Source organism: Gallus gallus, chromosome Z (assembly GCF_016699485.2).
Source record: "Gallus gallus isolate bGalGal1 chromosome Z, bGalGal1.mat.broiler.GRCg7b, whole genome shotgun sequence".
NCBI lineage: Eukaryota > Metazoa > Chordata > Aves > Galliformes > Phasianidae > Gallus > Gallus gallus.
Window position 1 is genome coordinate 58,333,750 of NC_052572.1, and position 21,796 is coordinate 58,355,545.

Genomic DNA, 21,796 nt, shown 5'->3' on the forward strand with positions numbered 1-21,796 from the left:
CAAGTCAAAAGAAGAGTGAATGAGAGAGCTGAAAAGGCACCAAGAAAGAGATAAACAGAGAAAGGGAGAGAGTAATCGCTGTGCTTGGAGTGCTCAGTGGGAGTGAAATAATGGAGAAGGTGTGTGGGCAGCCAAAGCTGTGTGGATGGGAGCGCATGATCAGAGGAGGTTGGTACTCATGGATGGCTTGGTGCTAGCACCCACTTGTAGAGATGCTGTTGGCAGATCATCCTGCACAACCACACATTTGTCTTTCTAACGCCTTGTTTTCCTTTAATCTTTCAAAATCTGTTTTCTGTCTGGAGTTCTCTGGTCGTAACTTTCTAGGCAAAAGATATTTCTTCTCACCGGTAACAGGTGACAGGATGAGGGGAAATGGCCTCACGTTGTGCCAGGGGAGGTTTAGGTTGGATATCAGGAAAATCTTCTTTACAGAAAGGGTGGTTAAGCACTGCAATAGGCTCCCCAGGGAGGTGGTTGAGTCACCATCCCTGGATGTGTTTAAAAACCATTTGGATGTGGTGCTCAGGGACATGATTTAGCGGAGGGTTGTTAGCGTTAGGGTAGTATGGTTAGGTTGTTGTTGGACTTGATGATTTCTAAGGTTTTTTCCAACCCAAGCAATTCTATGATTTTATGATTCTATGACAGTTGATCTGCTCTTCACAAACCACCCCACTTTTTAGTACTGTCCTCCCAGGATCAGGCAAATGGGTGAAATGGTCAGGCATCCCCTTCTGACCTCCTAGCCCATAAGCAATAAACATGGTAGCCAAAGTATTGCAGTATTCTGGTTGTATCTCATGCTTCCTTGCAGTTTTGCTGAAAGCAGACTTCAAAAAACGAAGAGGAAAAGAAGACATTTTAAATCTTTTGTTTGAGGTATATCAGCTATAGAGAGATTCTCACTACTCTGGCTTCCAAAGGCTGCATGAATTCTGAAAGGTTGAATTTTTGAAGTGGTAAATAGCTCTCTGTTTGTGTGTGCTATGCTTAAAGACTTAAAATGAATAAGGAAAATGCCAGGCAGAGCTGCCTCTATCATTTCTACCGTCCTGTAGAAGGATTGCACCACTTCCAGTCAACAACTAAAGGCAGCCCTGAATTACTGCACAACAATGTGCCCCAGCATCCTTCCACATGCATCTGTCCAGCCCAGTGATGCTTTTCCATTTAATGGAGGGGAATGGATCAGAAACCATCAGCAATGTCTTCACATTGTTTTCTGGGGCTTTATAGTGTTCCCTAGTGTAAAGAATTGTTCAGATAGATGTTAAAATATTTTTCACATTTAACGTTATTTTCACAGAGAGTCTATTTCACTTCTACTTCCTGCTGTAAAAAATCCTGCCCTCTTAACTGCCTATGAGGCAAACCTATAGTTTTGGAACTACAACAGTTCCTTAAATATAAAGACAATTGCTTTGGTTGTATCTTTGATTGGCACAGAACAAGAAGTTATCACTGTCTGACAGTGAGTCATCTCTGATCTTTGACGAGACAGATAAGCTGGTTGTGTAAGACAAAATTTGGGGTTAACAACTCTATTTTAAGAAGTGGTTGTTTACAGGTACTTGCATACCTGCTACCTGAAATAAGCTCACATCAGAACCCAATGAGAACAAACAATGTGCACATTTTACATGTTAGACCATGTAGGTGTAACTAAGGTATCATCTCAATTATTTGCAGGCCACTTCCATGCCACAGATAGCTTCCTGAGCTGTTCTGCTTGGTGCAAAATGCCAAAAGTCATACCTAAGTTCAGTGAGCTGGTAATGAGGGATTGGGTATAATGGTTACAATTTCAGCAGAGGCTTCACTTTTTTTTCCTCTCAGGCTTTTTCTTTTTGGGTTTAATTCTCAGTGTGGCCCGTGATTTGTGAGTTAGAACATGTAAATAACTGCATGTGCAGCAAAAGTGTGTGCAAACCTGATCTGAGATCTTCAATGCTCAGTTCAAAATATATAAGAAATAATGTCTCCGTTTCACACGTGTTTCCAGAAGCTATCATATGCAAGCAGGTAACTAGATATCAAGTTACTACTGCTTGCATCTGTCATTTAAAAAGTTCAAATGCAAGAGAGATCCCAGAAAATCATTGTTTCATTGACATTGTGCTCACAGCTCTGAAAATCTGCCTGCCAATGCGTGCTGCACTCACCATCTGGCTTCTGTGCTGAAGATGGCTTTGCAAGCCCTCAAGAATCAGTTTTGTTTGGGCTCGTGCAGGATCCTGTGCAGCAGATGGTACTTCCATGGAACTTGGCTCTCAAGTAGCTGGCCACAAACTGCTGTGCATTTGATCTGTGCTGTAAGAATGCTCATCACTTAAGGTAGTTCCTGCTTACCTGTACAGTTTGTTTCTCCCACTTGATATGCTAAAGCTCCCTCTGTCATGCACATTGAATAAATGCACATATGAACATTCAAAAAAGCTGCCGTTAAGAAGTACACCATAAAAGCAACTGAGGAAAATCAAGCCCAGAAACAGCATATATGTCATAAATCTCATATTGAAGTTATAAATGAAAAGAAAGCAAGGTCAAAAGTACATTTAATATTAGTATATATGAGGAATTTTCTTATTGTTCTGAAGTGTCTTTGACCACTGAAGGTATACTGAAAGTACATATGGTGTAAAACAGAGATGGGGAATAAAATCATAACCCAAAGGAAAAAATGCAGCATTGCAGCTGGAAAATCATGCTGGTGCAGCAGAGCCACAAAACCTTTACTTTCCAGGATTCCAGGTAATCACTGGGAAACATTTTCATGTTTTTGTTGACTATTACAGCTTCTCCTTAAGAAAAACTGTTCATGCTTTTTATATTGGCCATTTTACATTGGCTGATAGATATTTAATTACCTATTTACATATCTGAGTTCTGTCAGGATAGTGTGGATCTTTAATCATCAAAGCAGAATGAATGTAGGGATACATTTTAAAGACTGTCCCCATAGCATCTCCATCTCTATTAGGTGTTTTATTTCTTTCTGCTACCATACACGATGTTCCCAGTGAGTACTGCTGATACAGACTTGGTACAACACTATCAAAAAAGTTTCACTATATTAAGTAGCTATAAGTCAATAGAGGAATAGGTAATCTCGTGGGATGTGACAATAAATGTTCCAGAAATACATTTCACCTGTTAGACAGAAGTGAGATTGCTTGCATCCTCTCACCTACAGATACAGGCAGCAGCTCTTTGAAGAGAAATTGATGTGAGGCTGAAAATAAGCCCAACTGAGTATTGCTATGAGTTATCCACCAGCCTAGTGGAGCGCTACAGATCCAAGGTCTGCATATTTCCCAGCATCTGACATGGACTGTATGTGTGTAGATGTAGTTGCCGAGGAACAAGGGGCAGTGCCAGTCAGAAACTTCTCCATCTGCCTCCGTTGCCAGCTGATGGTTGGACTAGATGGTCTTAGAGCTCTTTTCTAACCTGAACAATTCTATGACCCTGCAGCAGCCAGGGCAAAAGCAATGCCACTGTCAGCTACCTATTGCTTTCCTATGGTACCTCTGGTGTTTTAAACATCTGTATTTTACACTACGCTTTCCTAGAAATTCACTCTACATATTATCCAATTTCTGACTTCTTTCCCTGCCCTTTTTAATTTCTTATTTGTCAGCTTACCACAGACGTATTACTTTCTAGTTTCATTGTTCTCCACTCTTCTTCATAGCACTGATAGCTCTGTTTAATTCTCTCCTCCTCACCTAGAAGAGTAATGATATCTGAATCTGAGCTTCACTGACTGAGTCTCAAATTGAGGCAAAAGGCATTTGGCTAATTCATAGCATGTTGTAAAAAGATTTTTTTTTAACAATCTCTTATTAAAAAACAAAACCACAAATCATTTCCTGAGACTATTATCTGTCGTCCCCGAGCTAATTCAGAAAATGCCTTCTTTTTTTTAATTCCAATCTGTAAAATGCTCCTGAGGGAACAATGTCCAAAGGCACTGTAGCAGAACAGCCAATGATGAATAAAGGCATTGGATTTCATTTCTTGTGATGAGAAGTGTGCTGTCTCTGACTTTGTTTCGAACAGTGATAAAACAATCTCTAGGCTATAATGTTTCTTTTATTCTTGAGTTGTGTAGGTTAGTTTTGAAATGCAGAATTTCAAGATTTTCAGTGTTACGCCAGTAATACTCCAAATAATTAACTCATCAATGGCCAATTTAAAAATTATCAACAATCAGCACTCATCTGAGCACATAGCATAGTTGTGGAGCTGACTGTGTGCATTGCCCTGAAGGCAGTTCATTCTTTCACTTTGGTAATTCCTAGCTGAAGGTTATGTCAAATTTTTGTGAGAACTGTGGCTCTGAAGAATTGATTTATACAAGATATGTATGTATATATGTATCTGCTCTCTTAGGTTACAAAAAAAAAAGAAGAAAAAAGAGAAAGAAAGTAATTTTTTCTACTACTCTGGAGCCCCACAATGTTGTCACATTTCAGACAAATTAATATGACTCTTTTTTAACCTTTTCATACGTTATTAGTGTACTGAAACAAAACTCAGTTGTGGCGTACACAAAAATACATTAAGAAATCATGATGAAAACCTTCATTTCCAACCTCAGACATTCAGTGAGTCAGTAACTGTTCTTCTTTCTCAGATCAAATGCCATCCGCATGGAGACAGAGAAATATAAATTATAGAGAAACTTCAAAATAAGAAAGATCTGACATTAAAAAGCTTACTCAAATGCCACAGCACAAAGGCAAAATATCTAAACTGTGCAAGTTCCACAGCAAAGAGAAAGTTCAAAAATCGTACCATGCTTACTTTAAAGCAGCCCTACTACTAAACACAGTTTTGTACCAACTACTCTTCAAGAAAAAAAAAATCACTTAAAGTTTCTAGTTATGACCTTAGTACCAGCACAGCAGTTTTACTAAATACATGTGCTTCCCTGGGAATATATTGGAAAATCTATTCATTTATAATTGCATTTCCATTCTTGAGGATCCTTTATTGATAATGTCATTTCCAATTTACCTTCTCTAAACTGCAACTGCGAGAAGCATGTAACAGTAAGCTGAAATGAATAATGACTGGATTCCCAGAGGGCAGCCACACTGAACACCTCTCAGCAGGTTCAGAGAAGATGGAAGAGATGTAACCTTAGCACACAGAGAAACATGGTCCTGTCACACCACCGAAGGCTTTTCCATCTGCCACCTGGTGCTGCCTGAACCCCTGGCAGGAGCTTCCCATTCAGATATGTTCTGCAGTGGGGTTTGCTCCCCTCTGAATGCCCTGCAGCAGTGGGGGAAGCAGCTGCACTGGCCTCCAACCTTCTGCCTCACCATGTATCAGTCTTCTAGCAAAACCTTGCTATAGCTGGAGAACCTGGGAGTAAAGGAGCAGATAAAAATGGGATAGGAGGAGCACGAGGTGGGAGTGAAGTGCTTGGAAGTCCCCCCTCCCAACCTAATAGAGGTGTGCACTGAGAAACAAACAGGCTGAGCTCTCTCAGTACTGAAGCACGTGAGGAGAACAGAGAACTGCTCCTCCATCACCCCTAGTGCAGAAAGTGATAAAAATTCTGAGAAACACGTGTGCTTTTTAAGGGAGAGCTCCCTCCTCAGAATTCCAGGCTGGCTGAAGCCAGAGGCAGCCCAGAACACCATCAGACTCAGACCATGCTCCATCAGGGAAACCCAGAGCAGAGTGCTCTCGCCTGTTCAGGTGGTTTATGGAGATCTCCAATGAGGCTCCACAGCCTCTGGGACATCTTTTCCATTTCTGTCACGGTAAAGGCAGTCTGTACCTTGAACCTGTGCTGCACACAGCCAGGGGTGTTTCTTCTGGTGACACCAGGCCAGGAGCCACTCACCACATAGCATCTCCCACTGTTACCTTGCCTCACCAAGGACAGACCAAAGCAACTTTACCTCAGGACTAAGACGAAGGCTCTGACTTCTTCCCTCAGTGATGTACCAGTCACAGCTGGGGCAGGTAGTTTTCACGTCACTGTTTGATAGCAAAGGAAAGGAATAAGAATTATCAGTTATTTTCTGTATTCTTGAGAGATAAAAGACAGGCTCAGAGCTATTTCTCCCATCTACCTCCTGAGGTCAGTTGTTATGTGGTTGAAGGCTACCTGTAAATGTGATGGCCACAAAAATTCATCTAGTGGCAATGGGTCTTCCCTTCCTACCTTCTTTAACAAACGTGCTCTAAGTTCAGATTAATGTAATCACAAAGGAAGAGGATTGTGGATGCAGAAAAAGAGGAGCAGCAGATGGCCTCATGGTTTGCTTCTTTATCTGAAATGTAAGTGATTAGCTGCTCTGAGGTATGCAGAGAACATAGAGAGAAGAAAAGGAGGAGGTAAACTCAGGAAACTGTACTCGATGGAGGTTCTGTAGATATAGTATGGGCAATATGAGAATGGTACCAGTAGCTCCTGGCAAGGTGGGAGTTGCTTTGGGAGGTAGAGCAACAGAATAATAAAAAAAGAAGCTCACAGTAGTGGATGCTTGGATGTATAATCTAGCTGCAACTAGCAAATGGCAGATACAAATACAAGTTCTCATACTGAGCAGGACCTCTGAGGCTGGTAAAGATTATTACAGCCCTGGAGCATCAGAGACAAATATTGAGACTTCAGGGCTGTGGTGAAAATTTCATTTCTCTAGAGTTGCTGAAAGGGACTAAAAGCAAATTGTCTATGCTCCACATGGATCCACAAAGACAGGAAGGTGGTTGACAAGTAAAATTGCAATGGAAAGGACACAGAAAAATGAAAAATTCATTAGAGTAAAGTTACATGGTTACAGAAATTCTTCTGATTCTCAGTGGAACCAGAAAACATTTTTTAAATGTTCTGAAACAGCCAAATTGAAAACAAACAAAAACCTATAGCTGTAGCCAACTATACTTGTATTTAGGCAACCTGATAGTCAGTTACAAGAGAAAGAATGAATTTGCAGACAGATCAGACACTAAAACTGTCTGAAAATTAAGTACAGAGGTGTGTTTTAACTTCATAACAGGTATCTTCTCATGTCCTTAACCATGAAAACAACTTAAAAAATATGACCCAGAGGAGAAGTCAGGCAGCTATACACAACCAGATTTGTAGGTAGCACAAGTGCTATAACTGCTACTAAATCCAGTCTTGCACCAAGAACTTCAAGATCTGACAACACCAGTAGAAATACAGATAATAGTTTTTCTGCAAGTAAAGTTTTGCAGGAAAAATACACAGAACACTAATAGTTGAACTAGGGAACTCTGCATAGCCTCAATGAAGTGGTGAGGTAGTTTAGGAAATAAAAGCAGTAATTAAGTGTTTTGGGAAACTTGGAAAGGACAGGTAAACAAGGAAGGTGCAGGACTAGCATACTGTTGGATCTCAATGTGTTCTGACTGAAATTCAAGGGAGATGATCAAACAGGTTCAAACACTACCGAGCTCATCAAAATCACTTAAAAAGCTGAGGCCAGATGTATGCTTAAGGCTGATGTCATTGTGTCTCTAGCTGGTATGAAGTCATGAAGTACTGCTGATTACTTAAAATGGATTTGACAGGGCTTATGTAAGGCATAACACGGGATTCAACAGAAAAGATATGGAGATTGAAGCACAGAGTACTTGCAATCTGTGCTAGAAATCACTGTGGCCTATGGAAGAATTCTTTCAGGAAAAGACAATCTGTAAAATACATGGATGGAAGTCATATGTTCAAAACCAGAAATGGTGATTATACAAGTTTATATAGTCTGTTTGCTTTACTATGAATACATTGATAATGGGAGGAAACCAAATAAGCTATTTGTATGAGAAATTATAATGAAAGGATCTTGACATTTTAGTCATTGAAGTGACAGAATAAAGTAGTATGATTAATATTATATATGTGTGTGTGTACATACACAAGTTTGTGTGTAAGCTGTAAATGACTTTGTAGTCAGCTTTCTTTCCCATTCCTCCTAATGCTGGTGTTACAGGATGGAGTAGGAAATGGAGGAGGCAACATGAGTCCTCCACCACCTCTCCTCTCAGTTGGACTTGAAACTGCTTATTGAGTTGCAGGACCCTGTCAGTGGCAAGGGGGGTTGGAGACAAATGGTCTCCGAGGTCCCTTCTAATGCAAGCCATTCTGTGATTCTTTGATTCTGTGACCAGAGGATCCAGAAGGCAGTTCTGAATGTGAATAATGTTTGCATGGGAAAAAAAAAAAAAAAAAGAAAGAAGATAAATTAAAATTTTATGTTCTTAAGACACGGAGAGGTTATAAAACACCAAGGCTGTTTGGAAAGCTGAAGACTTTAAGAAGAGATGACCAGCAAATGAGTAAAAGTTTCAGAAAAAAAAAACAAAACATCTTTATTCAGTCTAAATTGACTCAACGGTAGTTGATGTAGATGTCATGTATTGACAGTGAAGACCAGCAGACTTTAAAAGTGTTGTGGTATTTGAAATGCTAATTTATGAGGCATGTTGTCAGCCCCGGGGTGTTCCCCATATAACTACACAGGTTTGACAGGAAACACCTGACAGAACAAATAGGAATTGAAAAAAAAATTGTGCTCACTACTGGTGATGCTTGACAGAGGCTTGACGGTTGTCAAGAACTACTACCAGAAAGGTTCATTCTGACCATATGAGATACTGAGCATCCGGATGAATCTACAGAGACACTTTTTGGATCAGTAAAATACAGAAATACAGAGCAATGAAAAAAGAATAAAATTATCACGAGAAAAATTAAAAGGCACCATGTAAAAGATCCAGGCAGGATCTGAAGGATGAGGTGCTTAGCAACAGAAGATACTATAATAGGATGAATACGAAGGGTATCTGTCATGGTAAAATTGATTTTTTTTTTTTTAAATTGTGTTCTGTTTCTAATGTTAAATAGAAGTATTCTCATTCCAAGAAGTTTCAGTGCCTGTTGTACATGCAAAGGAAGGAAATAAAGAATCTTGAACATAATAGCTGGAGATAGTCCCAGGAGCTGCATAAGACCTTCCCACACACCTCGATGGAAAAACCATGTCAGATGTCAACAGCAGTCATTAAACAAATAGCTAAGTGACATCAGCAGAAGGTCAGCAGTATGGTTAACAAACTAGAGGCAGGCAAGAGGAATAGAAATCAATTTCCAGTAAATTGACTCATCTTCTCATAACAGCACAGTCAATAATCTTCATGATACTTGGCTAATATAGAAAACATTTTGAAACCAGCTTTACCATACAGTAATGGCTGAACCTGTATTTTAATGGGTACCCCCCAAAAAATTCAACAGCTAGTTAAAAATATACAGAACTGCAGCAAGAAGGTGAGAAATTTTGCAGAGCTAAGTTGTGATTGGCTTTGTGAGATGCTATGTTCCTTCAAATTAGGAGAGCCATATGTAGTAGAAGCATAACTATCTGTATAAAATCCAGGAAATGTACTCATTACTGTGCGCTTGTGGGTGAAGGCAGGGCTTGTAGTACTGCCTATAGCTAAGATTGCCTGAAGCTTAAAATTATATAGCATACTTTCAATGTTTTTTTAATTTTAGTAATAATGTTTAAATTTCAAAGCCTTTAGCTACTTTGGCTATGATTCTCTATACTGGATTTTTGCCTTGTGCTGCATCCTACTCAGAAAGTTTCAGGTAAAAATACTTTCAGCTGTGGACAAGAGTGCTTGCCTGCATAATACAGAAGTTCTTACAACACACTGTGTGGAAATGTAAACCATAAATGTGCCTGAGATACCACTTACTGTGCCAAGACCTCAAATATGTCAGTGGGTTGCCTCTGTCCCATTGCTACCATGGGAGGAAAACTCACATGGAAAAAAGAAAAAAAAAAAAAAAAAGGACATACAAATGTGTAATAGTTCACTGAATAAATATAAAGAAGACTAAGTGACAGCACTGAGCATGTGCAAATGAGCTTAAAATGCAGTTCTAGACTGAAGCAACTCAGGTTAGATGAAATGCCTTCATGAGATTTTTCCTCCACCATAAGGGAGTCAGTGGGTCCTTAGTCTTAAGTGTGTTTAGTCATCTGAATTTGGGGATGAAATGTACCCTAAACCTTTCTGTCATAGCCATGCTGGATCTGGAGTTGGTCATATGGAGAATGAGCATGGTGCCCATCACTGTGTAAATGAGCGAGAAGCTCTCAGAGAGGACAAGCTGGTCTGGTACAGCGGAGGAGATACAACTTTCCAATTACCACGAGAGTGACTTCCTTCCCTATCTCGGGGGTTGTGGTGCACGTTTTTTAGCCTGAAGGAGAATAAAAATAAGACAGTGATGAAAGCAGTGAATGGAACTCTGTAGGGACTGTTTCCATGTGTGGAATGAATGTGGTGATGAGTTGGACTTGATGATCCCTGTGGCTACTCTGTGATTCAACGATACTCTATTTTCAGATATACAGAGACATATCAGTGGTGACATAAATATCAGAATCTACATGGCAACACTTTTTTTTTAATGGAATAACCAACGTGGAAGAGATTTTTTATTTGATCTAAACCAGTGAAGACATAGGGAGCTTTAGGTCAGTCTTTGAGAGTTCAGAAAGTACATTTCACAAAAAGCACAGCATTTAGCATTGAGCAGCACATTTACTTCATGAGTTCTAACTAAGCTGATTAGCGTAATGACACAGAGAGAGCAAATACAGCTCTGAAGAGACTGGTAGTTGCTTTCCACGTGAAATGTTCTTCCCTTTTTGACATTTATAATTGATATGCTGGAAATTAAAAAAAATAATAATGAATCATTCCCTACTGTGAATCTACTGTTCCACGTTTGAAGCACCAGATCGTTCTTTTGTGCGTGTGTGTTTTGTTTTAGCTTATGAAACATTGCAGCAATAAGGCGTAAAGAAACGCTTTCAGATACCCTTTTTATTTCCAGGGCTAATACAAGATGTTTGTACATTTCGAAATGTGTCATTCCCAGCTGCATGGGTGTTACAACCATATTCTTGTTAAATGTTGAGGTTTCCATCTGAATGTTATGTGATGCCTTGCTGTGATCTTTCTGCCAGGTTCGGATTCAACTTTAATAAATGAATATAGCTCAGAGAATTCAGTGTGCAGAATGACTCACTTTATTGCAGAACTGTTTATGGTGACTTGACTTGAATTAATGCTGGAATAATCCCACTTTGCCTGATACTGTGCTGCCATATTCTTCCTTCTGGTTCCAGACCCACTTTGCCCCCAGGGTGAGCGTTTCTGAAGCTAAATAGCCTCAGCTACTTTGACCTTATATATTAATTTGTTTGTTTGTGTGTTTGTTTTTGCTCTTATAAACAAATCCACTTTCTGGTTGGATGAAATGGACATGACTTGGATGGGTTTATCAACTGCCATGTGGTGACACAATTTTAATGTTAACATTAGGACCAAGACGACGCTGGGTTTGGTGGAAGCAGTAGCAAGAGGCCTGCCTGCAAATTATTTGGGACTGCTCAGCACAGAGGTCATAAAAATGCATTATGACCCAGACAGCAGAACAGCACTGCAGCCAGAGTCCACTTCTTCCCGGCGGTGATTGCCGTGCAGTATTACACATAGGAGACTGGTTGCTGTAGTGAACTTGTCTATACAAACAAAAAACTTCCTGATGTTTTCTTTTTGAGTTAGTTTGATAACTGGTGAAAATAAGCATAATTTAAAGACAGGTTGACCTTAGAGTACCTCAGTGTCTTGGTGAATATGCAGTAATTCTGAACTTACTGTTGCTTTTGTTCTACATCTTTTGTCCTTGAGAAAAGAGTACTCACTTTTCTGCACCTTTAGTAGAAATTACACTTTATTTATCTGCTTATTTTACAGCTGTTTCACTCCATTGTTAAAATAAAAAGAGTAGAAGACAAGGCAGACACATGCATTCCAGTGCTTCTTCTGATGGGCATTTTCACTCTTTTCAGTAAAGATGCAGAGCCAAATTTAACTTTCCCTTTACTCTTTGATGCCCGCTTTCTGAGTAAACCCATTATTCACAATGGGGTTCAATTTCAACATGTTTCCTTGAATTAAAGATGCCACAACAGAAGCCAAGACACGCTGGCTTCCTTCAGGCTTTGATTCACATGAGTTCTGCTATCCGCTGCTTTTGCTTTCAGGTGTTTAAAAGCCGAGTTTTTGAACTCACTTCTAGGGATCAAACCAGAGGCCACTTTGGCTGTTTCCCAGATACTGTAGATTGAATTCCAAGGGCCCCTATGATGCGAAAACATCTGCTTTCTCCCTGGTCTGCTCAACAGAAGTCATGTTGCTATGCCTGGCTGCAGCTCCTTAGGAGCACTGATGTGGGTGCCTAACCCCCAGCCAGGACAGAGGTGCAAGTGATTTGGACATAAACGATAGCCAAAATCCAAGCAGAGGTGTGGCTCACTTCATACAGAAGTATTTATTCATGTCAGTTTGTTCTGAAACCATCCTGCTGGTATTTCTTTAATTGAAAAAAGAAACTTCAAGCGGCATTAAGCATCCAAAATGGAGCGATGGATCCAATAACCAGGCGTGCTGTGCTGAGGAAACAGACAATATATTTATTTACAACTCTTAGGACAGAGATAAGCCATTTTTTTTTGCCCTGCATACTTGCAGGAAACGGCCTCTCCGAGCCGTACCTGCGTGCCCTCAGCCGCCACAGGACGGATTTGCCTGCAGACACCTTCGGCACAGCCGCCGGAGCGTTCCGTAGCGCTCACCGCGCTGCACGGACGCTGTTAACGCGACTCACCCCGCGGCACCGCACCGCAAGGTCACCGGGCAGCGGCCGCTGTCACCGCGTCACCCCCGGGGATGTCCCCAGGGCGCGGCGCCCGGGCAGGGCACCCGCAGCCCTTCTCCGCGCCGCCTCTCCCGCGCTCCCCGGCCGGGCATCCCCGTCTCTGCCTCCACCGCACTCTCAGTAACGCCGCCGCGGCCTCGGTTTCCCCCGCTGCCCGGAACTGGCTGGAAGGAAAATGCCGCATCACAGCGCCGGGCTGGCGGCTGCTTGCCCGCGGCCCCGAGCATCGCTGGGGAGGGGGCCGGCTGAGCCCGCTCCCGCCGCGTCCCCGCGCCGCCCAGCGTATATAGGGGGGAGCCGCCCGCTGCCCCTCCGTTAACTTTCCCGCATCCCGGCGCGGGGACCGCTCGGGGCCTCAAACTTTCCGGGCGCTGCCAACCCCGCGGCGCTGCGGGGGGCGGCGCGGCCCCGCGCTCGTCCCCCGGCGGCGTCGGGCGCCGCTCCGACTCCGGCCCGCCCCGCACGGGAGTGAAGGCGCCGGGCTCGGGCGGGCTGTGCTGCTGTTGCTCCCGCAGCCGCCGCGGCAGCAGCCGGAGGAGGATGGAGCCGGGCAAGGAGCCTCGAGCGGCGGCGGCGACGGCGGGGGAGAAGCTGGGCGAGCCCGAGCCGGCCGTGTCCTTCCAGGCCCGGCTGTGGAAGAACCTGCAGCTGGGCGGCAAGGGCCGGAGCGGCGGCGGCGGGCGGGCGGCAGCCGATCGCCGCACTGCGGAGCCCCCCGCCCCGCCGGCCGGCGGCAAGGCGGACCCGCTGCCCCCCGCCCGCTGGGCCGGCTTCAGGCGGCGGCGGCAGGTGCTGGACCGCGTCTTCTCGTCCTCCCAGCCCAACCTGTGCTGCTCGGCCGCCGAGCCGCTGGAGCCGGGCGGCGAGTCCGGCTTCGCCCTGCGCCGGCTGCGCGAGCACCTGCTGCCCCAGGGCAAAGGGCCGCCGCCCGCCCGCCGGGAGGGCCCCGCCGCCGCCCCGCCGCCCCCCGCGGGACCCAACGCCGGCGGCGAGGAGGGGCCCCGCGGCGGGAAGGAGGGGCGGCGGCCCGGGGCGCACCTGTCCCACCAGAAGAGCTCCTCGCTGCCCAGCACCGCCTGCCTGGAGCAGCTGCTGCACGGCTCGCCCACCGCCGGGCGGAGGACGGAGCCGCGGGCGGAGGAGGCCGACGGCGGCTCGGTGAGTGCCTGCGGGAGGAGCGGACGGATGGATGGGGAGAGCCCAACCCGTCCCTCGAGGCGGCCGCCACCGCGCCCTGGGGCGGCCCCGAGCCCCTCCCTGACGCGGGGCCGGGCCGGGCCGGGCCGGGCGGGGCGGGGGGCGGCGGCGACGAGCCTGGAGTGCTGGGGTGGAGGGACCGGGTCGGGTCGGGCCGGGCGGACCTGCGGCGCTCAACTTTCCGCGGAGCCGCGTGGTGTTCCTGGCAGCGGCGCGCCGCCGGGACCCCGCGCTGCTGGCTGGAGTCGTCGGGCGATGCGCGGCGTGTGTTGATGTGTTTGAAAGGGGAGTGAATATACACGAAAACGTGGGTTGCTTTTTTCAGCGCTGTTCCGTTCAGTAAAGAAACAGACCTTTTGTTTACAAAACATGCCAATTGTTATTTACTTGTGAGGGAGTTACTCTTTTTTTTTTTTAAGTAAGGTACAGTCATAACATTTGGAACGAATACTGCTAATGACAGCAGAGCAGCACGGAGCTTTCCAGCAGTCGTCTGTAATGAGCAGGATCACGGCCAATTTCTCTCAACACCTACTAGCGCTTACTCGGACTGTGCCTGTGCACCAAAACTGCTCTTTCTGATATTGGAGAGAGCTGCTGTGTCCCTTGCATGCTGGTGGAGCTTACATCTGTGCACTGTGGTGTTTATTCTGTGGTGTTTATTATGTGGTGATTGGAAACAGCTGTTCTGTGATTTCTGATCAGCACATCCTTGGTCCCTCTTGTCTCCAGAGGTACCATCTCACTCAGGTTATTAAATCTGATTTAATTCACCAGCTTCACTGGGCTATAGGACAGCAGGAGGAATGCAGTTCCAATTATAAAGCTCTGTTGGATGCCCTCCATCTGCATCTGGCACTCTCCAGAGGTTTGCGTGGAGTGAGTTGCATCCTCCGTGGCTGCTGGGGTTTCAGCTGTAATGTTTTTCAGGAGTTGGACCCAGTGATCCTTATGAGTCCCTTCCAACTCAGGGTATTTATTGAATCAGGTCCCCTATGCTGCGCTCCTGGTTCAGCCGGGTTCCCACAAACCTCCGCCTTGGCTATAGGCCTGTTGAAATCAATAGTAATAAGGTTTGGTGTGATTTAAGTACCTTATGGTGTCAGCCATCAGGTGAGAAAGTGTCCCACTTGAATTAAATGGATGTCTACAGCGATCCAGAAATTGAACGTCTGTGATCCTCAGTGTGGAACAGGTACCAGGGCTTCCCTCCATCCAGATTCCAGCGACATCTCAAATACATTTTAAAGCAAGTTTTAATTCTGGCAGTATTTCAATAGTCTTTTTTTTTTTTTTTTTTTAAGGACATATTTTTAACATAGTCATATGGGAAAGCAGTATGAAATTCTGTGGGGCTCCTTCAGACTTCACACACATTTATTCTGTTGAATCTATTTTATTATTATTATTATATTTTTCCTTAGCAAATACGCACTTACTAGATATTTTGAGGAAGGTGAAGGAGGGGGAAAGTAAAATCCTCTAAGAAATCAAGTTTGTTATGCCTTTAAGGTAAAACTGAGGAGCTGTAATGAGTGTAAGGGAACAGAAGTTATGTAGCAAGTGAGAAGACATGCCATGGAAGTTGCACTGCTCTGTGGACTTAATTTTGTAATGTTCTTCTTGGTGTAGGCAAAACATTTGAGAGCAATTTGAACAAAGCTAGTGGTATGGCAGTATTTCACTGAACGCTGGCGGTACAGCACGTGCCTGGCTTTCTGGGGATGGGGTGGATCTCCCATTGTGGTGGATTTGACCAGTGCTTTGCTTCAAGAGAAGACAGGTACTCAAAATTGCAGTCTCATGCAAAGAACAACTGTCATATTTGAACAATAAATCCTGATCTGGTTTTCCTTGGAAGACTGCATGCTTCTCAAAGCTGCCCTCGGATTGTTTTGAAGATAGATGGGTACCATAACCAGTATGCAGGAAACCTAGGCTCCTTGTAGCCAGAATATAAGTACTGTTGACTAGGACCAGGAAATAAGCATGTGTGTGATTAAGTATCATCCTTCTTCTCAGGTTACTGCAGCAACAGGGAGCTGCAGCGGGGGCTTGCAGGATGGGCAAGGCTGGGGCTGCAGCTCAGCCTCTGGATGTGTAGCCACAGGGAAGGAAGCTTCATTAGTTCTACTGCTCACAGAAGCATTTGTTTAATTAACATGGCATCCTTCAGACCTACATTTACGGTTCTTCAGAGCCAGAAATCAGAGTGGCTGTTGTATAACCCAGCATGATGCAAGGAAGAGAGAAAAGGCAGTGAGAAAAAAATGGAGGGGTGTATTCAGGTTGTCTGTCTTTCAATAATAGATAAACATTTCTTTAAAATCTAGGGTTAAGAGTGAGCTTTGTGTCTCTTGGGGGGCGGATCTGCAGGATTGATAGATCAGTGCAAGGAAGTTGTATGCTCAGGGTAAGAAATGTGGCATCATACCGAGGTGCTGAAAACAAAGAAGGGGAAGAGCAGTGATTCTATTCAATAGAAACAGGAGCAGGGACAGCCCTAAGGAGGCCTGATGGGAGGAGAGTTGAGCAGGGCATGGAAGCGGATGCAGGGCTAGTGAAAAGCTGAGTGGCATACAGTGCCTGGTTTTCTGTCTGTACAGAATAATCCATACCTGGCATAGAGCCACTGGGATCAGTGTAGTTACGCTAGCAGAACTCTTGCCTTGTTTGTTCTAATTAGTGTATCTGCCAGGTCATGTTTCAGTAATTGATCCAGCCATTGAAGGCAAAAGAGCAAAATAAAAGGGAAGGCAAATGATGTCGGCGAAAGTCTGCACTGATAATGCCTCATGAGAATGTTCATCGGCACTTCAGACTTGAAAGAAATCAGGCTTGGGAAGGCAGAGGGCACTAGGAGACGTGAACACCTCTGACCTCCAAGGAGTTACCTTTCTGAGATAATGCTAATACGAAGGAAGAAGAGTTGCAGGCAGCTAATTGGCGTGGATGTTTGGAGCATGATTTGAGGAGAACAGTCTTCTGAGAATACAAGGGCAAAACTTTGGGCAACAGGAGAGACCTTTCTTTTGGGAAAGAAAAGTTTCTGGTCATTATCATGTACAGAAGCAGTGGATGAGTCAATGCTCAAGATAACCTAATAGAAATTACACAGAAGTAGCAAACAGGAGAAAAAACTTGTTGCTGAAGTTCATTTCTTTTTTGGTTTTTAAATTTGTTTTTCAAAAAAGTTGCAGATTCCTGGGGCTGTTTGTTTCTCCCAGAGTTTAGCTACACATCCACTCCCATCAAGGGTTGTTGTGCACTGCCCTGTTCCCTCATTGTATTAATTTCTGATAAACTGTTTATCTTTCAGCAATTTGAGATGTTGAAGTCTGTTTGTTGTGCTCTTTCAGACTCTCACCCATCTGTCAACTTACAGTATGGTAATACCATGTGTATATGGCTGACATGAAAACCAAGAGGTAGCACAACAGGATTGTATTTAGTGATATCCTGAACAGCCTCTGCCTAATTAACTGGAGGTCTCCTTGCAGTTTTCAAAGTGAGCCGTATCAGCTTTCCAAGTTGGCATATTAGCATTTCTCCTGTGAAACACTGATCTGTGAACTCCTTGCAACAGCCTTCTGCTGAAGGAACAACAACAGAAAGGTTGTTTAGTCCCCAGTGATGGCTGTGGTGTAATAACTTTTGGCGTAGGACTAGTAACAAACCACTTCATCTGAATTTCAAATGTCTGTGTTGAAACCCTACTGATTCCGTTTATTTAATGCATTTCATAACTTTACTGCATAGCGTTGAACTTGCGACATGTGAAAAACCAAACGCCTGAACACAGTTGTAGCATTAAACTCTTTCTCAGGAAATGCTGAAAAATATTTTTTCCCCTGCTGCTGATGTGTTGGATACAGAAAATGACTGTACACAGCAATAAGACTCAGTGTTAGTTACTGCCATGGTGCAAAGAGATGCGCTTTTTTAGAGCTTTAGAAAATAAAACAGTTTTAAAGCTGGCAATGTGTCAGTCATGTTCCATCTCTGTAGGTAGTTCTAATTTAACTGTTTTGTCTCGTGATGTGATGCTAATATGTCAATAGACCCGAGTGTTGTCTTTATTTTTTTGTCTTTGATGAATGGCTGGCTGGTTCTTAGCAAGACGGTTGAGAACTCTGCACTGATATGAAGAATACGGTTTGGCTTTTCCTATCTAATCTCTTACTATTGATTCTAGATCTCAGTGATTTTGGTATCTTCTAGGGAATTTTAAGAAGGTAACCGTAATGTAAGCCCTAAAGCTGTAATTTTAAATAAGAAGCAGTCTCCCATGTAGTACAACTCTGACTCTTGAAAGAATCATAGAATTGCTAAGGTTGGAAAAGACCCACAGGATCACCCAGTCCAACCATTCTCCCTTCACCAATGGTTCTCGCTAAACCATGTCCCTCAACACAACATCCAAACGCTCTTTGAACACCGCCAGGGTTGGTGACTCCACCACCTCTCTGGGCAGCCCATTCCAGTGCCTGACCACCCTTTCACAGAAGTAGTATTTCCTAACATCCACCCTGAACCTTCCCTGGTTGAAGCCATTCCCTCTAGTCCTATCACTAGTCACCCGAGAGAAGAGGCTGACCCCCAGCTCACTACAACCTCCCTTCAGGTAGTTATAGAGAGCAGTAAGGTCCCCCCTGAGCCTCCTCTTCTCTAGACTGAATCATCACAGCTCCTTCAGCCGCTCCTCATAAGGCCTGTGCTCCAGACCCCCAGGCCCCAGTTTTGTTGCCCTTCTTTGGACACGCTCCAGGGCCTCGATGTCTTTCTTACAGTGAGGGGCCCAAAACTGGACACAGTAATCAAGGTGCGGCCTCACCAGTGCTGAGTACAGGGGGACAATTACTTCCCTTTTCCTCCTGGCCACACTATTTCTGATACAAGCCAGGATGCCATTGGCCTTCTTGGCCACCTGGGCACACTGCTGGCTCATGTTCAGTCTAGCGTCAATCAACACCCCCAGGTCCATTTCCTCTACACTGTCTTCCAGCCACTCTGCCCCAAGCCTGTAGTGTTGCCTGGGATTATTGCGACCAAAGTGCAGGACCCAGCATTTGATCTTGTTGAATATCATCCCATTGGCTTCAGCCCAGCTATGTAACCTATCCAGATCCCTTGATAGAAAGGACAGAATAAAAATGGCAAACCTTATCTTAAAACTCAATTCCTGTGGCAGTCCCTATGCTTCAGCTTTCTGAAACAAACAAAAACTTACCAACTACTTTAGAATGCTGTTACACTTAGCTCTGCATCCTGTTTGAAGAAATAGGAGGTGTTTGAAGAAAATGTTGGCTTTACTCTTTATTAGTTAATAATTAAATTGATCTTCTAAAATATAAAATTGGGATAGCTCAACCTAACTACTCGAATCCATTTTTCATTTGTTTGAAAAATGGAAAAAGAGGCCAACAGAAGAGAAAAAAAAAGAGAGTAGTAGATACTTAATATTTCTGATATAGATTCCCTAAAAGATGATAGTGCATCTGTTAGTATTGCTCTGTAATCAAATTCTTCTGTGGATTGCCACATTCGTTGCCAGTCATTGACACTAATTACCAGCAGCCTGGTAATTGCTTGGTACTTTACCCTTAGAAATGAGAGTATGTGTTCAGAGCATTTTTTCCCCCTTAAACATAGTTGTTGCTGTGATGCATCTGATGCTATAATGCTTGGAGCAGAACTTTTGGATGTTGTTTGGCTGTTGCGTGGTATTTAACTACATGTTCTTCTTATTGCAGCATGGGAAGTCCTTAACCATTAAACTGGATAGCAGGCATGAGAGCTCAGTACTGCCTGCTGAGTTCTTTGTCTATTAATGATTCTTCCTTGTGGACTGGTGTCTCTTACCCCCAGAAAATATGGGCTCCCACATCAGAAAGAGATTATGTAGACACAGTCACAGAAAGATCAAGTCACATTGGTTCGTGCTCCTCATGAAGTGTTTCTGGACAACAGACTGATGTTAAAGGAGCATCTTGACAGTGGTTTTCAATGGCAGCTGTAAATGCAACGCATGTCTGGCCAGCAGCGGTGCATTGGTGGTCATGAGATGGGCTAAAATAAAGATTTCTTGACTTTGTTAATCTTTGGGAGTCTGCTGTTAGAAGAACACCTGTTCTGTAATGTTATTCTGTAATAGGTGGCTGATGTTTCTACCACCTGACCTCAAGTGGATTATTATCAGCTTACAGTTTTTCTGCTTCTTCTCCCCAGCTCCTCCCTCACTGACATAAGTGCTATTTTCATACTGACCTTATCCATGTAAACAGTCTGTCTTTCCAGAACTGAGCTTTTTTTTTTTCCAGAAATGTAGCAGAGCAAAAATGTTTGAGTTATAGCCACTCTATTCTGTTATATATATATTTTATTATTAATAAAATATATGCCATTAATGGTGGATTGTGCTGACGGCAGGTGATGACATAGGAAAAGCTTTGGATGTGTTTTTTCCTGCCAATAGGAAGGAAACTTTGAGTGCTAGGACAGTAGTACTGTTTTGTTGGGCTGTCAAAATGTTCAAGTGCAACAATCCTTTTCATTTTGTTGCTGGGAAGCGAAAAGCTCTGTAAGCAGAATTTATTCCTTCCTTCAGTTTGTGTTACCTGTAGCGCTTGGTTGCTACTAATTTTTTTTTATGATTTTTTTTTTCTTCCTATTTTTCCCTCTTACGCACTTTCTCCTTCCTATTAAGATCAGAAGTTGCTGTAAAAAATTCATTACTTCTGAACGAAGTCTTGTATTTTAAACTATACTCAATTTAAATCTTATTATTTAAACCCTTGTGGTTTTTCTCTAGCCTTCCTCTGCTCACTCAAAAAGGCAGAGAGAGAGTATATGTCCATTCAAAGAAACTAACCAAATTCAGTCACTTGTTTAACTATTCACACAACAACTGACACTAAGACACTTCATAAAACTGAGTATTGAGCAGCTTTTGAAACACAGCATTCAGACTCTGTTCTTCTCTCTGTCCTATTCTGGAGAAGTTCTGCAACTATTTCTCAAGAAAAATCGTGCTCAGAAATGAGTCATGAAATGTGATATCAGGAGAATTAGATGCTTTTTCATAGAAAAGCTGAGTGCTATTTACATAATGCATTTGGCTTAAGCTTGAAAACCAGGCAGGCTATGGATGGGATCCCATATAGTTTTTATATAGTTGATCTGTTTGACCACTTCACTGTCTCTTCTGTGCTTGTGAGCAGGTGACTGTGTTAGGCGATGACAAATAGTCCCATAAAGGTTTGCAAACATTTGGTGAACAAAATATAATTAATGCACCTTGTGGAGATATATGTATACATTTTTTGCTGCTTGCCCAATTAAGCTGTACAGAACCTGGTAATTAATGAATATCCGTAATATGTTTCCACCTCATGCTAGTGGCTCTGTTTCATATCTGTCAAGTAGTAGATGTACGTACCCATGAGATGCCTCTTTGTTGCTTTGGTTCTGTTATTAATTCAGCAGCTAGACTGCCCTGTAGGTAATGATAAATTTTTTATGAAGTTAGGTTTTATAGAAATACCAGCATCTTCTGAGTAATGTAGAGCATCCAGACGTCTTCCTTCCAAGGTGCCTTATACCATAGTTAATGCAATAAGAGAAGGAAAACCGTAGCTGATGCCTTGGTAGGTGACTGCAAGCCACGTGCTCTTTCTAAGCCTTTTCTGCTTAGTACTGGATCTCACTAATGAAGGAATCAGCTGAAACACATTTCCAGTCTGGGTAGCTCTGTCTCTGTTGGCAGAGCATGGCATAGACATTGAGACCTCCTCCAGAAACTAA

At 43.5% G+C, this 21,796-nt stretch overlaps 1 protein-coding gene across 2 annotated transcripts in view; it reads left to right on the forward strand.

Moving 5' to 3' along the window:
- The first annotated feature begins 13,801 nt into the window (after positions 1 to 13,801).
- MCTP1 (multiple C2 and transmembrane domain containing 1) overlaps positions 13,802 to 21,796 on the forward strand; it is a 265,491-nt gene continuing 257,496 nt past the window's right edge. For both annotated transcript variants that reach the window (XR_006932340.1, XM_040655736.2), the window contains exon 1: positions 13,802 to 13,954. The gene's annotated coding sequence lies outside the window, so the exon portion shown is untranslated. The remainder of the gene's footprint in view (positions 13,955 to 21,796) is intronic.